The sequence below is a fragment of the Furipterus horrens genome, unplaced genomic scaffold (genome assembly GCF_987537825.1).
Source record: "Furipterus horrens unplaced genomic scaffold, mFurHor1.1.pri manual_scaffold_9, whole genome shotgun sequence".
NCBI lineage: Eukaryota > Metazoa > Chordata > Mammalia > Chiroptera > Furipteridae > Furipterus > Furipterus horrens.
Genome location: NW_028327179.1, coordinates 87181553 through 87197545, shown reverse-complemented (window position 1 = coordinate 87197545; position 15993 = coordinate 87181553).

Sequence of the window (15993 nt, the reverse complement as noted above, 5' to 3'; positions counted from 1 at the left end):
CAGCTTAACGGATTTTGGGTCATAGACAATGTCACAGTGATATTCCCTGGCACATTTACAAGATACCTCTTTAGCCATTCACTGTAGCTGTTTTAGGTCTAGGATTAAAGGGTATCAGCCTCTACTCTTTATATTATGGTGGAGACATAAAGCAATTTATGACTAAGGAGTGGTAGGTCAACCTTCCTGATATTGGCCAGAATACCAAATTCAGTTGAATAAGAGCTGAAAGTTGCTTTTCTCCAGGGCTATAATTGGGAGCTGACAGTGGCAATATGCACATCCAGAGGTTCAGAGAGATTTTTTTTTTTTCCTGCCAGAGCTCTAGAAAGCACATTACCTAAAAAGGAAGCTTCAAGGGACAGAGGCCAGTCAGAGTAATGGGGACTGCAAGCCCAGAACGACAGTAGTTTTCCTGTGTACTGACTTTAGTCCTTCTGCTTCTTGGGTTCCCCACTTGAGGAGGTCCCAAAGTAGACTGGTGGGTGACTAAGTCTGTAAACTGAGATGGGATGGTGGTAGCTAACCAGGTTGACAAGGCACTGATTCTCCTTCTTTGCAAAAGTCACCTTCAGGGAGCAATCCATGTGACAAAGAACATTTCTTTTTATTTTATTATTATTTTCTTTTAGAGAGAGGAAGGGAGGGAGAGAAAGAGGGACAGAAACACCAATATGTGATTGCCTCTCACATGCCCCCAGCTAGGGACCTGGCCCGCAACCCAGGCATGTGCCCTGACTGGGAATCAAACCGGGGACCCTTTGGTTCACAGGCTGGCACTCAATCCACTGAGCCACCTCAGCCAGGGCATGACAAAAGACATTTAATACTCAGAAGTCAGAAAGGGAACTGACACTGTGGAGCTTGGATATGTGCACATACCTCTAAATGAGCTCTAGGTAAGAACGTCATTGATATATACAATCCTGCAAGAAAATTCTGAGTGAGAAGGGAACACCAAGAAAAAGGTCTTGCCACACCACAAAGTGTTACAAGTCAGGAGAAGCCAGGCAACCGTAGTCCAGTATGCTGAGTGTGTGCTGCTTAACATCATGAGTAAAGGGGATGCTGCTGGCCGGAGTGGACAGAGAGCTAAAGGAAAGCACTGGCCATATCAGTGGCAGCAAATAATAGCAGATGTTACATCTGAGCCAAGTTAAAGACCCACACAACAATCTCTACGAGTCATCTGTGACCAATCTTTTTTAAGGGGACACATGGGAGAATTAAAGTGATATGTGGTAGGAAAATGACCACTACTGAAGGCTATCAGGCATCGTTGATGGATTTTCCTTCAGAGCTACAAGGCAGCAGACATTACCATGTCATTCAGGGTCCCAACAAGAAACAGATGGCACTCACATTGGGTGAATAGAGAGGAGTTTAATAAAGGCGCTGTCTTCCAAGGTGTGAGTAGAGATTACACAAGGGGTATTTCAGTATCCCGCAGTTAGTAACTTGGGGTGCCATTACTATTCCTGGACTTGAAGGAGCAAGGGAGGGTGCTTAGCAACAGGTTCCCAGAACCCAAAGAGAGAGCCATGTGGAGAGGATGACATGTGCAGTGTTCTTTAGTTAAGGGATGAAGCCAGATTGTAGCCGCCTGCCCGGAAGGAATCAAGAAAGAATTGCACGTGTCTTATTCTCCTCTCTCCCATATTTTTTCCTTCTTTGCTCACCATTTGCCAAACCCAACTGGATGCCAGAGAACACAAGAGTATTTTTACAGGATGTAGAAGAGCAGAGAAAGGTAGAGAGTGGATATGGAGGGATATCAGAAGATACCCAGCAAAATATCAGTAATTTTGGAGTTCTGGAGGAATGTCAATTGTGCTTTTTATTTAAAATATATATTTAAAAAATTAGATGGCAGAACAAAACATCAGGTATTCAGTCAAAACAAGAGACTACATATGATGTGACTATCTAATTTACATTCCCCAAGAAGAGCAGTAAGCGTGGGGTTAGCATGGCCAATAAGGTCAATTTATAATTTTAATGCTCTTTTATCCTTATTAAAAAGCAAGAGCAATACATTTCCACTGTAGAACATTTAGAAACATAGATAAACTGAAAGGAGAGAATGAAACTGTCTTGTAATCCCACATTCTAGTGCTAATCAGTGCTACTATTATGGGATGGCTGGTTTAGCTCAGTGGATTGAGCGTCGGCCTGCGAGCTAAGTGTCGCTGGTTCGATCTTCCAGTCAGGGTACATCAGAGAAGGAAAACTCTGACTCCAAAAAACCTCCGCTGCCTTGCGGCATACCTCTTCAGGGGAAAGGCTAAGGGAGTAAACCCCGACAGAAAATCCGGAGCCGGAGTCCCTAAGGCGGTTTGACGTTGTAGTCAACACCGGCAACTCCTGCGGCGCACCTGAAGCCAAGCTGTATTTGACTCCGTCTTTCCCTTGGACCCTTCAGCTGCGAAGAGAGGGGGGGTCTGCTGCATGGGCAACAGCAGACCCTCCATATCACCCTGCCCAGGCTCTGTAGCTTCAGCGTCATCGCAAGATGTCGATTCAACACGGGAGGAGACAGATACGATGTCACTCCCGAGTCGGACTGCACAGCCATTCTCGGCAGTGCAGATAGACTCTTAAGAAGCTACACCATTGTCTCTCGAGACGGACGGCTGCCGACGACTATTATGGGATATATTTTTTTAAGTTTCTTAATCATACCTTGCAGAAGTATTTGTATACATTGGAACTTTTTATTTTGTCATAATTTTAGACTGCACACAAAATTGCCACATACCCTTCACAGTGATCCTCCAAATGTTAACTTTCCACACTATTTGCTTTATTCATATTTCTATACGCACACGTGTGAGTATACACACATATATGTACATATACAAATTAATTCATACATATCTTTTTTCCTGAATCATTTGATAGAGGCAAGTTATGCCAATAATCTCTAAACCATTAATATTCCCTAATATAATAGGAAATTATCAAAATAAGGAATAAAGAATAAAAATGATAACTTTTATCAAAGAATTTCTACCAGGCCAGAACAGACATAGCTAGCAATTTACCACCCTCAGACCTTTGTAAATACCCTGGGGCCTTATTGCAATCCTGAGACACGCTGTGAAGGATCCTGGGTGACAAATGTCTAGCTATGATCCTACTTATGGGGATGAGACTCTTTAAACAGGGCTTGCCTAAGAGATCGGGTGGCCATTAGAGGGCTCAGAGGGGGACCTCAGAAACTCACCTATATGGGGATGTCTGGAGGCATTGAGCCAGATCATGGGCAGCCAGGTAACTGATACTCCATTCCAAAGATATTCGTGCTTAGCATCCTGTCTCATTTAGAGTATAGAATATTATTGCGGAGAAGCCAATTCCAGTTGCCCAGTTGTAAATGCTTAGTATAGAAGATATAGGATTAGTCATCCCAGCCAGAGTATGAGCAATCACTAGAGAACAAAGAGAAATTAAGGCCTCCTGTTACCTGTCAGGTGCTGGTCTTAGCAGCATAACGTGTTGGGCTGGATTTAATCATTTTTCCAGCATAGCACAACACCTTAAGTCTTGGCATAAAATAGAGCCAGATGCTAAAATGCCTTCCTAGATTGTTTTCCAAGTGGGGCCTCTTCCCCTGAGGTGTACAATTGAAAATATCAGGTTGTCCACACTTCTAAAGGCTAAACAGCAAGAGGCTTAGCAACAGGTTCAAGCACTACAGAGCAACATTGAGCTGGATGTCAGTAGGCAGGAGCCAAGAAAGTCCAACTCAGACTTATCAAGGGGCAAGGCATGCCTTTCCAGGTTTGTTTTAAAAGAGAAATTGCATTATTTTCCTTATAAAATGAGACTCACAGATTTACATTAATTTAGGACACTGTCTCATGACCCAAAAGAGAAAAACTATTTTCACACAGTAATTTCTCACAGAGTGATTTTCTTAAAGATACCTACCAATGTCCTGTAAGGAAAACTGGCTGTTGTTACTCCAGGTGAATGTCTTCATAACCAAACCACCACCAAGGGATCTTCCCGGTGCCTTGAGATCAGGGGGTAAAATGGAGGAGAGATGGAATGGTGAGGGTTAACAAGGACGAGAGGAAGCCAGGACTACTCCCTCATGGAGTGTGCAATTCCTAGAAGAAACGACATGTGGCTCCTCCAAACGCCTGTGGTCCCAAGAGTTAGCTGCAGAGGGTGGGTGAGATTGAGGACTACAGTCTTGCTGGGACAGCATCTGGTCCCCACTGTGTCCATAGACAATGAAACTACACCTGTTCACACTGTGCGCATAGACAATGAGCAAAAGAGAGACATAGACAATCTCTTTGTGGGCAACCCGAAGGTTTCTACCTTTTCTATCCCTCCTCTCTACTCCATCATCAGGGAGAGAGACTGCCTCCCTCCCCTCTAAGCCACTAGACACTAGCATGAATGAAGGGTTTAGGGGATACTTTAAAATCAAATATTAGATTTAGAATTTGGAATGAACAGCAAGGAGTTATAAGAACTGAAAATGACTGTTCGAATAGAGGAATTGCTAGACATCACTAGGAAAGAAAGTCTCAAACAAGAACAGATAATAGCAGTCACTAAAAAAAATTTTTTTTTCATTTTATACCCAATAGTTGGGATTCTTCTCTAAAATCATTCCATTAGACTCATACATTCATCTCCCCTTCCTAAGACCCTTGGGTTCGATCCATAGGCTTCTCTCCATTTCTGCCCTCTTAGTACAGCAGCGAAGTCATCACGGATTAAATGCACTCCAACCAATATCATAACCTCCCTTTATATCTATTTTCCTGGTGGCATGGGCAGCCCCAAACAGCCAGCAGGTGGTCTGAGATTCTACTGCAGTGGGACCCCTGTGGATCTCTTGGTGGAAGCATTCCTTCTTTTGGTATTAGGAATTTTAAATAAGCAAAGCAGGAAGCAGTGGAGAGGGACATAAAAACTTTGCAACTGATAGAAGAATCCCACTTCAGGCCTGGCCAGGTAGCACAGTTGATTATAGCATCGTCTCATGCACCAAAGGGTTTCAGGTTTGATACCTGGTCAGGGCACCAGGGCACTTACAGGAGGTAACTGATCAATGTTTCTCACTCACATTGATCTTTCTTTCTCTCTCTGTCTGTCTCTGTCTCTCCCTCACTTCCTCTCTCTTTCTCAAGTCAATAAACATATCCTCAGGTGAGGATTTAAAAACTGGTAAAAAAAAAAACAAAAAAAAAAAAACCCACTTAAACATTTATCCTGAGCCATGTACTTTGGCATTGGAAAAAACAGTCCTGGTTCAGAGTACAGGTCCTGGTAAGCATCGCATCTTGCAAGTGTTGCCTCCCAGCTGACACCAGAATTGAGACTTCAAAAACCTTTCTACCAAACGACTCCTGGATGATGCGGTATGAGATAAAACCAGTGGGCTTGTGGATGTAACCTTTTGCTCTATGTCTTTTATGAGAGAATGAATTTCTTGGTCCAAAACAAAGTTATATGAGGTATTGTTTTAGTGAAACAACACTAAGTCAAAAAACGATGCTCATGGTAGAGACAAGGCCGGGAGGAAAGCAAACTCATGTCTGAGTGTTTATTCCAGGTGGGAGAAAAGCAGTCCCATTCATGATTGAAGAGACTTGTTATCACTCATTCATCCACCATCATTTTTCTGACTGAGGGGGTTCAGGGGTCATCACTGTTCACAGGCCGATACCCTGAGAAGGAAAAAAAAAAAAAGAAACATGTTATTGAACCTGTGTATAGACTCCAAATCTGTCACTATTTCACTTTGTTCATGGGCCTGTGGAACAAGCAATGCTGGGAAAGAGATCAGTTCATGTCTATAGAATAGATATCATTATCTACCTGCTATTTCAACCTTCTCTGCAGTAGAAGCCTATTGGTAAACAGCCACAGGGGACACACATTCTTACACTCTGGGCTTCTAAGAAATTAATTCATTCATTTTCCATCACTTGGGGTCCCGGCAGAAACAAACGGCACACACAAATTATGATGGTTCACGAAGGTAAAGAGGAATGTTTCCAAAGGTGGAGGGAAACCACAAAGGAGAGTTCTAGTGCTGTTACCACACTGAACCCAAAAAGCAGAAGGAAAAGAGATGCTTCCAGGACCCAGAAGAACAGTCATATAGAAAGGGCCACCTAAAGTAACGCTGTAATATTCATTTGAGAGAACCCAATAAGGAGTCAGGGGAATAAATAATTTTACTTCAATCTCCTTCTTCCTTTTCATCTCCTGCTGGAGTTTTATTTACCAAACCCAACCAGAAGCCAGAAGACAAGGGATGCATACCAAGCTGTTCAGCCTCCCAGGACTGAGAGCAGGACATGGATAGACAGGTGGAAACAAGTAAAGAATGGACCCAGAGAGGCACACAGGGTTATCCAGCACACATTTCTTTATCTTTCTCTCCCTTCCTTCCTTCTCTCTCTCTCTCTCTCTCTCTCTCTCTCTCTCTCTCTCTCTCTCTCTCTCTCTCTCTCTCTCTCTCTCAAATTGATTTTAGAGAGAGGAAGGGAGGGAAGAGAAACATCACTTTGTTGTTCCATGTATTGATGCATTCATTACTTGATTCTTGTAGGTGCCCTCACTGGGGATGGAACCCAAAATCTTGGTGTAGCTGGACAATGCTCTAACCAACTGAGCTACCCAGGATCCAGCGTATATTTCTTTAAAAATTATTTATCAAGTGTACCTACTATGTGACAAACACTATTTCAGGTGTTGGGGACAGAGCAATCAAAAAACAAAAATGCTTAACTTCACGGAGCTCATAAAATACATACATATGTATATTGTATGTTAGATATTTACAAGTAATAATGAGAAGATAAAGCAGGGAAGGGATATAGAAAATATTGCTTGAGGACTATCACAATCTTAAATAAGATGACACAGAAGGCTTCAGAGAAAACCTGAAGGAGGTCAGGAAGTGAGCTTGTAGATATTTGGGAAAAGCAAACCTTGCATAGGGAATTGCAAGTGGAGAGGCTCTGAAGATGTGAGTACACAGCGTAGCTGAGGAACAGAGAGAAGGCTATTGGGTGAAGTAGGGACAGTATTAAGAGATAATATCAGAGAGGTGACAAAGAAGGGGAGGCTGGGTGGAGGTCACAGCACCCTATAAGGACATGGAGAACACTTCTGAAATGTGACTTTTACTCTGAGCGAGATGGGAAGCCACTGGAGGATTTGAACAGAGGAGTGGCATGACCTGACATGTTCTCACATCATCATTCTGGCTCTTGTTTAGAGAGAGACTGACATGGAGAGGAGGATCCAGGTTAAGAAAAGGAGATCAGCTAAAAGGATATTGCAATAATCCAGTCACAGGACAATGAGGGCTTAAACCATGATGGCAGCAGGGATCGTGGGTGGTAAAGGCAACAGGGTTTGCTGGAGGATTGCGTGGGGATGTGAGAGAAAGGGAGAAGGCCAATGCCAAGGTTTTTGGCTATTGGGGGGAAAAATTAATCGCTATTCACTGAGAAAGGAAGACTACAGGGAGTTTACATTTGGTGTATATTGCACTGGGTGGATATTAGGAGCCCAGTTTTGAACACGTTGTCTGGCATTCGAGAGCAGATGTTAAAGTGATAGGTGGATGTATGAGTCAGGATTTTAGGAGTGAGGGGGAGATCTAAATATGCATTCGACAGTGTGGTGCCCTGGAAACCAAGGGGAGGCGATCAGCCATGGCTAGTGCTGCTGATAGTTTAAATAAGATGTTACCTAAAATTATCACTGGAAGAAGCAATGCACGTGACATTTGTAAGAGCAGTTTTAGCAAAGCGTTGGGATGTAAAGTGGTTTGAGTGGGATCAAGAAAAATGTGAGGAGAAAATTGGATATTTAAACATAGACAACTCTTTCAAGGAATTTTGCTATGAAGGAAAATAGAGGGAAGTGGGGTCACAATAAGGTTTTTAAAGACAGAAGAAACTGCCCTGGCTGGTGTGACTCAGTTGGTTAAAAGGTCTTCTCATAACCAAAGGGTAGCACGTTTGATCCCCAGCCTGGGTGGGTACCATTCCCGGTTTGGGTGTATAATCAAGGCAACCAATCCAAACTTCACTCTCTTCCTCTCTCTCTCAAAGCAATGAAAAAAAAAGAAGAAGGAGGAGGAGGAGGAGGAGGAGGAGGAGGAGGAGGAGGAGGAGGAGGAGGAGGAGGAGAAGAAGAAGAAGGAGAAGTCCTTGGGGGAGAATTAAAAAATTAAAGACAGAAGAAACCAGAAACCTTTTCCCCAAACTTCATTGTCCCCAATCCTTTAATCCTGAAAAATTAAAATCTATCTCAGAAAGTGAGGTATAAGTCTATATAAGAAAATCTATCAACAGAATTCACGGCATCAATAGACTAAAGGAAAAATGCAGGAAAAGGAAACCTTACACAACTAGATAGCAAAAACATATGATTTTTAAAATAATACCTATTTATGATGAAGAAAACTAGGAGTAGAAGAAAATTCTTCTCTTTGCTAAGTTTACATGTCAAAAACAAGCAGCAAACATAACTACTAGAGAAACTTGAGGCCAGGAGCAAAGTTAAGATGCCCTCATTTCTGCTATTATTTATACTCAATATCCTGGGCAACTTTATAAAGAAAGAAAAAGATGGTGCTGGCTGGGTAGCTCAGTTGGTTAAAGCATCATCTAGATATGCCAAGGTTGCAGGTTCCATCCCCAGCCAGGGCACATACAGGAATCAACCAATGAATGCATCAATAAGTGGAACAACAAATCGATGTCTTCCCCCAAAATCAATACATAAAAATGTTTTTAAAAGGAAAGAAAAAACGTATAAGTGGATGAAAAAAGAGATAAAACTGCCATTATCTGCAGACATGATCATTGATCTAGAAAAACCAACAGACTCAACCAACCATTAGAGCTAATTTCTCTAAACCAATAATAACCAACTAGAAAATGTAAAACAAATAAAACACTGTTCACAGTAGCAACAAAAACTATGAAGTAACCAGGTTTAAATTTATTCAATATACATAAGACTTCTATGAGAGAAAATTTTAGAACTCTAATGAAGGATATAAAGAAAATTTAAATAAACACAATTTTGTCCTCTTAAATGATGCAGTTTGGTAGTATAATACTTATTTTGAAAAATAACAAAAATATAAATATGATCTAAATAAATAAAATTTCATGCTTTGTATGGTACAACTTTATATTATAAAAATGTTTCTCTAAATTCAACTATAATTTTTAGTAATCCAATTGAAAATTCCAGTTGGACATTTTGAGCAAGATGATAACCTGACTCTTAATTATAAATAAAAGTCAACTTTATAAACTTTAAACCTTAAAATGATGAACTTTTCCCAATATTAACAGAATATTGGCTCTTTATACCTGATCTGAACAAGTTCTGGACAAGAACAAACACATATAGGGAAATAGAACAGAGAAATTAGAGACAATTATTTACATATTAGAACTTAACATATTCTAAGGAAGGCACCAAAAAGCCATTGAGAAATGAAGATTGATTGATTGATTGATTAGTAGATGTTGAGGAAACTGGCTTACTATATGGAGATATAAATTGGATTATTATCTAACATCACTGTATTGAGAAATGCAAACTGAATCCTTACCTAACCTCAAATACAAAAGGAGTGGTTAGATGGGTTAAAGACTTAAATGTTGGGGAGAAAAGTTATAAAAGAAAAATTTAGAGAACATCTTTATGTCCAAAGAGTAGGAGTGGACTTAAAAAAAAAACTTAGGAAACGTAAACCATGAAGCAACATGTTGATGAATTCGATTATATAAAAATTAAGTATTTCCAAAACCACAATAAGGTACTTACTACTCACACCCACTGGAATGGCTCCAATTTTAACAAGTATTGGCAGGGACGTAGAGAGCATTGAAATGCTTGCACATTGCAGGTGGGGATGTATGGTGGTTCAGCTGCTGTGGAAAATAGTTTGGTGGCGATTTAAAAAGTTAAACACAGAATTACCATATGACTCCACAATTCCACTCATAAGTATATACCCCAAAGATTTAAAAACAGGTCCTCAAACAGTACATGTACATACATGCTTATAACAACACTGTTCATAATAGCCAGCAGTGGAAACAGCACAAATGTCTGTCAATAGAAGAAAGGATAAACAAATTGTAGTATACCCATACAATGGAATATTATTCAGCCATAAAAATGAAACAGTAATAAATGCTATTATCAGGGGTGAACCCCCAAAACATTATGCTAAGTGAAAGAAGCCAGACACAAAAGATCACATATTTTATGATTCCATTTATATGAAATACATATTCGGAATAGAAAAATCCACAGAGGCAGAATAGATTGATGGTTGTCAGGGGCTGGAGGGTAAAAATGATGGGGAGAAACTGCTTAATGTATAAGGGGTTTTACTCTGTAGTGATGGAAATGTTTTGGAACTAGAGTGGTGCCTATACAATACAACCCCGAGAATAAACTGAATAGTTCACTCTTAAATGATTAATAAAAAAAAGTCTTGGTGAAGGTACTAAAAAACTTTCCAGAGAAAAAAAATTAATAGGTAGTAGAATTAAAGAAGATTACTTGTACACTTTGAAACTGAGAATTGATATCTGGAATATAGAAGAAATATTTGCAAACTTACAAGAAAAAGACAGCAGTAAAACAAAACCCAATAAAACAATGGGCAAGATATTAACCAGCATTTATAGAGGAAACCAAAAGTTGATGTAGATATAAAGAAATACTCATGCTCATTAATAATTAGAGAAATTCAAATTAAAATAATAGCAAGATATTAATTTACATCTATTAGATAGGAAATAATAAAAAAGTTAAATGACATTAAGTGTGAGTGGGGGGATGTGTCTTAGATCATGTTCCCTTGAGATATGGATTCATTTGCAAGTGACTTATTAAGGAAGTCATCCCAGGATAAAGTGGCAAGGGAGAGGGGGCACATGGGACAGGAAAACAAAAGAAACCAAACAAGGATGTATTTCAGAGTCCTAGCATCAACCTGATCCTGGGCAGCAGTTCTGATGAGGAAATTACACCTCAGTCTGCACCATTTTAAGGTTTCGACGTAGGAAACACCCGAACCTGTAGAGAATTTTTATGAGTTTATTTGAGCCAAACTGACGACAATTGCTAGGAAGCAAAATCTCAATGGATTGAGAAAATGCTCCAGAGAATGGCAGTTTTGCAGTTTATTTTATACATTGCAATCAAACACATTCTGTGTTTTTATATTTTACTGTGTCTGGGTAAACAGTACATGGCTGGATTTTAAAAATCTAACCTGAGATGGTCTATGTCATAGATAACCTTCCTCTATTTAAGCTTATTCTGAATATTGATTTATTTGGACTGATTTCTGCTCTTATTTTGTATTTTCAATTTACCATGTTTTTGTCTTTTCTTTTATTCTTTTTCATTTATTGACTTACATTGCATCGATTTTATCTATTCCTTTTTATTTGAAAATTATAAATTTATTTTCAGACATCTCTCACTTGAGTCAATAATTCTTTCCTGAAAACCAGATGTTCTGTATAAAAATGCTAAGCAGTATTTCCTATAATTTTAAATGGAAATATTATAATGAGTTACATGTCAACAAAACTCTCCCAATCAAGTTCTTAAAACATAACTAAAATACCTATCATAAACAAATCATTATGTTAGGAAGAAAATACTTAAAAATTGCCTCCTGATCAGAGGTAATCAATATAATTGTTAACAGTTGCTTTGATGCAATAATTTGGTCTCTCAGCACCAGACACATCTGAAATGCATATTCCTATGCCTATATTCATACTTTATAAAATGGCTACATATGATTTCAGTATTCTGCTAATTGTATTTGGAATGTAAATCAAGTTATTACTTGCATATCTTTAAAATACATATTTTTTAAAAGTTGTATTGGGTTTCGTGGACATGAATATAAGTTTTTCTTAGATAAACAATGGATGGAAAACATTTGTATTGAGAGATATACTTCTATAAAACTAGTATTTAAAAGCTAGAAAATATTAATATTAGTAAGTGAAATATTGTGCAGGATAGATATATTTTTCTAGAAATTACCCTTAAATTTTTAACATGCAATTTTTATAAAGTTAAAAAATATATCATCCTCCTGAACAGATGGAGTTAAAAAGGAAGACTATTTACCTCTGAGTTCTCACCTATCATTTTCTTTACTATTACCAGTATTTTGGTTTCATCTTGTTTCCTTTGTAACTATTCATTTTGATAAAATTTAAAACTTAGAGAAAAGTGGCAAGAATTGTATTTACCCTTAACCCAGACTAAACAATTGTGTACATTTTGCCCCATTTGCTTTATCACTGATTTTCAGAAATTTGAGCATGATGCGTATGCTTTAGTGTTTTTGTTTTTGTTTTCTGTTTATCCTCCTTTGGGTGTGTTGAGCCTCTTGATCTGTTGATTTATTATTTTCTTCAAATCTGGAAACGTTGGGGCTATTGTCTCTTTAAATAAACACACACACACACACACACACACACACACACACACACACCCCTTAACCACAGCCTCCAATTACACATAGGTTAGACCATTTGATTTTGTCCTACAGGTCACTGAGTCTTTATTCATCTTTCATTGCCATTCTTCTCTTTATGCTCCAGTTTGGATACTTCCTTTTATTATGTCAAAATATTACTCATATTTTCTTCCTCAGTGTCTCTTCTGCTGTTCAGCTCTTCAGTGAAATCAGATACTGTATTTTTTTTTTCTGTAAAACAGGTTAGACTCACTAAATGGGGTCATAAAAAAGTATACAAAGGTTTCCAAATATTAAAACAGTAATTTCACTGAATGTTTGAATTGTGTGAATCGAAGTATCTGACCAAAGAGTTTTTTAATAGAATGATGCATTTCTCTTCCATGTATGGATACTTCCCCCCATATTATTTGAGGTTTTGATTAGGTTAAGGTTTTAATCTGTTATAGTACATGTCTATATTTTTTCCTTTTTATAAGTTGAGTTATGAAACTTCCTCAGAGAATTTCCAAAGTATTTATAGACCAACATAAAATCTCTTAGATCTCTGTAGGGCTATTTGTAGGCCAGCTTGAGCAACTTGTCAAATGGACTCTCACCTCAGAGGACAAAGTCTCAGGTAAAGATTAAAGTCTGTATGTGTTGAGGAGCTGCTTAAGGCTGGACAGTAAGAAAGAAGGAGGAGGACTATTCCCTACCCCAACTTCCAGTGTGTTAGTAACCACTCAAAAATGCCTGGGTATATAAGGGGTCAAGAGGGCAAGTGTTGGAGAAATTGACTGGACTCCTTGCAGATCCAATTCTATAAAGCTCAAACGTTGGTTTAATCACTACTTAGAGGTTATTGTTCACGTTCTAAATTATTAATTTTAACATCCAAAATATATATAATAATGTAATGACTATTAATTTGATCACCCTTCCAATACCTATTTAGCTATATTGGTTCCCTCAAATCCAAATCAATATGTTTCCCTTGGCTCATATTTAAATCGTCCCTAAAATTCAAAATTTCTCTGTATCTGCTTATGGATTCCTGAGTTATCCTTTCCCAAAGTTTTTATTCTTAGCAATCGTGGAAGAGGAGTCCCCCAGTTGTTCCTATTAAGGACTTTCTATCTGCTACCATCAGAGGGCGACTTTCAGTAATTTCCTGGGTCTAGGCTCCCTCTTGGGGTGTAATTTCAAATTGCTCCCTAATGTCGTTCCTTTCCTCTTCCATTAAATCTCTCTGAGACCCAGTCATTTTCCCAGACCTACTACATCTCCCCAACCCTTTCCTAGCTTAGGCCCCAAATGTAAAAGCAGTTAGGTCCAGATAGGAAATCCAAGGGACATTCTTCCTTTCTTTAATAGAAGACTAGTTTTGACATTTCAGATCTCGTATCTTCCCCTGAATATCAATCTCTCTTCATTCATCTGTGATACATCCTGGTTTGCCTTCTGTCACTTCTGAAGCTAACATTCTCAAGTCCTAGTTGTCTCTTCTTTGGAGACGCCCAGCAGACCTTACTTGCTGATTAGCGCCCTCCCAGCCTGACTCCCTGAGTAAAGGCATACCAGATGCAGGTTCTTACAGTGAATTTTCACCCTTCGAGATGGTGTTGTTTCATTCTTCTTATAGGCAAAGGCCTCTTTCTCTTTGTGTAGTCATTGCTCCACTGCTATGGATTCACAAACTTGATTGGGTCCTAACTAATGGACATATCAGGGCCAAACTGAGAGTACAGGGTGGAAGGCGGTAGGCAAAGGCCTCAAAGAGGCTGTGAATAAGCCATAGAAATCCCTTGATATTGGTTCCACACTGATTTTTCTTTACACCTAGTATTTTGTCTTTAAGAATAAGATAAGCCCTGGCTGGGTGGCTCAGTTGGTTGGAGCATTGTCCCATGCACCAGAAGGCCGTGAGTTTGATCCCCAGTCAGGGCACACTCCTAGGTTGTGAGTTTGATCCCCAGTCAGAGCATGTATGGGAGGCAACCAGTCAATGTTTCTCTCTCTCTCTCTCTCTCTCAATATCAATAAACATATCATCCTTAGGTGAGGATTAAAAAAAAGATAAAAAAGGAAGAAAGTTTGGGATGGCTATCTAGCATCACCAACAATGCCTGTCATCAATAAATCAAACCCAAAAATCTCATGTGGTCTACATGGAACTTTTCAGTTGAGTTTTCAGTTATTCATTCAATCAACAAACGTATGCTGAGTGTCTACTGTGTACTAAGTACTGCTGTTCCAGGCATTGGGGATATAGTAGTGAACCAAGCATGAAAAATCCTTGCCACGTTGGAACATATATTCTCATGAAGGAGATGAATAATAAATGAACAAATATACAAATTCAGGTAAATCTAAGGGCTTTGAAGAATAATAGATCATAGTAAAGAGATAGAATGTGACTGCAAGAGAGTGCCTACTTGGGGTGGCTCCAGAAGCTCTCTCTGAAAAGATTATTGTGGCCCAGGAAAATGAACGAAGTGAGGGAGTAAGCCATAGGAATTCTTGGTGAAGGGTGTTCCAGAGAATAGAATTAATGAAAGCCCTGAGAAAGCTTCCTGCTGTTCCCTGAACCTTAGCGTGTTCAAGGAATAGGAAGAAGTCCAAGATGGCAAGAGTCGCTGGCATGATGGAGAAACTGGCAGGCAGTGAAGTTAGGGAGGGGGAAGGTAGAATCACACAGGCTCTTGCATAGTGTAATAAGGAGTCTGAATTTTATTCTAAATGATATAGGAAAGTATTGGCAGGTTTTGAGTTGGGAAATTCTGTGTGTTTTTTGTTTTTGTTTTTTTTTTACATTAAAAAATATTTATCACCAGATTCCCAGTTGGGCATGTGGGAGAGGCAACTGATTATTTTTTTTTTTGCACATTGATGTTTTTCTCCTTTTCTCCCTCCCTTCCCCTCTTTCTAGGAATGAATAAATAAAATCTTTTAAAAATATTTATCTACAGAAATACACTTGCTTCTTTCTGTCCCTTTCTGTGTGACTTTTTCACTGTCTCTGGGCCTAATTAAGTGTTCATGGGGACATAGGAGAAGCAGGCCCAGCTTGCAAACTCATGGAAACGGCATACTGAGGCTCTAGTTCATAGACTCTCCTGAAGGGTCTGAGAAAGATCACTTAGAATTCTTCCTCATAAAATGTCTATGATTTCTTAAGGGAAATAGAGCTGATAAGAACTGCCAATGTGCCGTCTAATTTCTGCCTGATATATTGTTCCTTCCCTAACATTACTTCTCCTTTTTTTTACTCACCCACAAAGATGATTCATCTCAAAGAAAGTTATAATTGTGTTTAGGTATTTCCAAGTGGAAGGAAGCTTGGCTTGGGCCAGGGTGATTGAATAGCAGTCACATTTGAAATATACTTGGAAAATGCTATCAATAGGACTTGGTGATGGACAGGCTGGCTGTGTAGTTGAGGTAACAAGAGACATTCACAGATAACTCTGAAGTTTTTT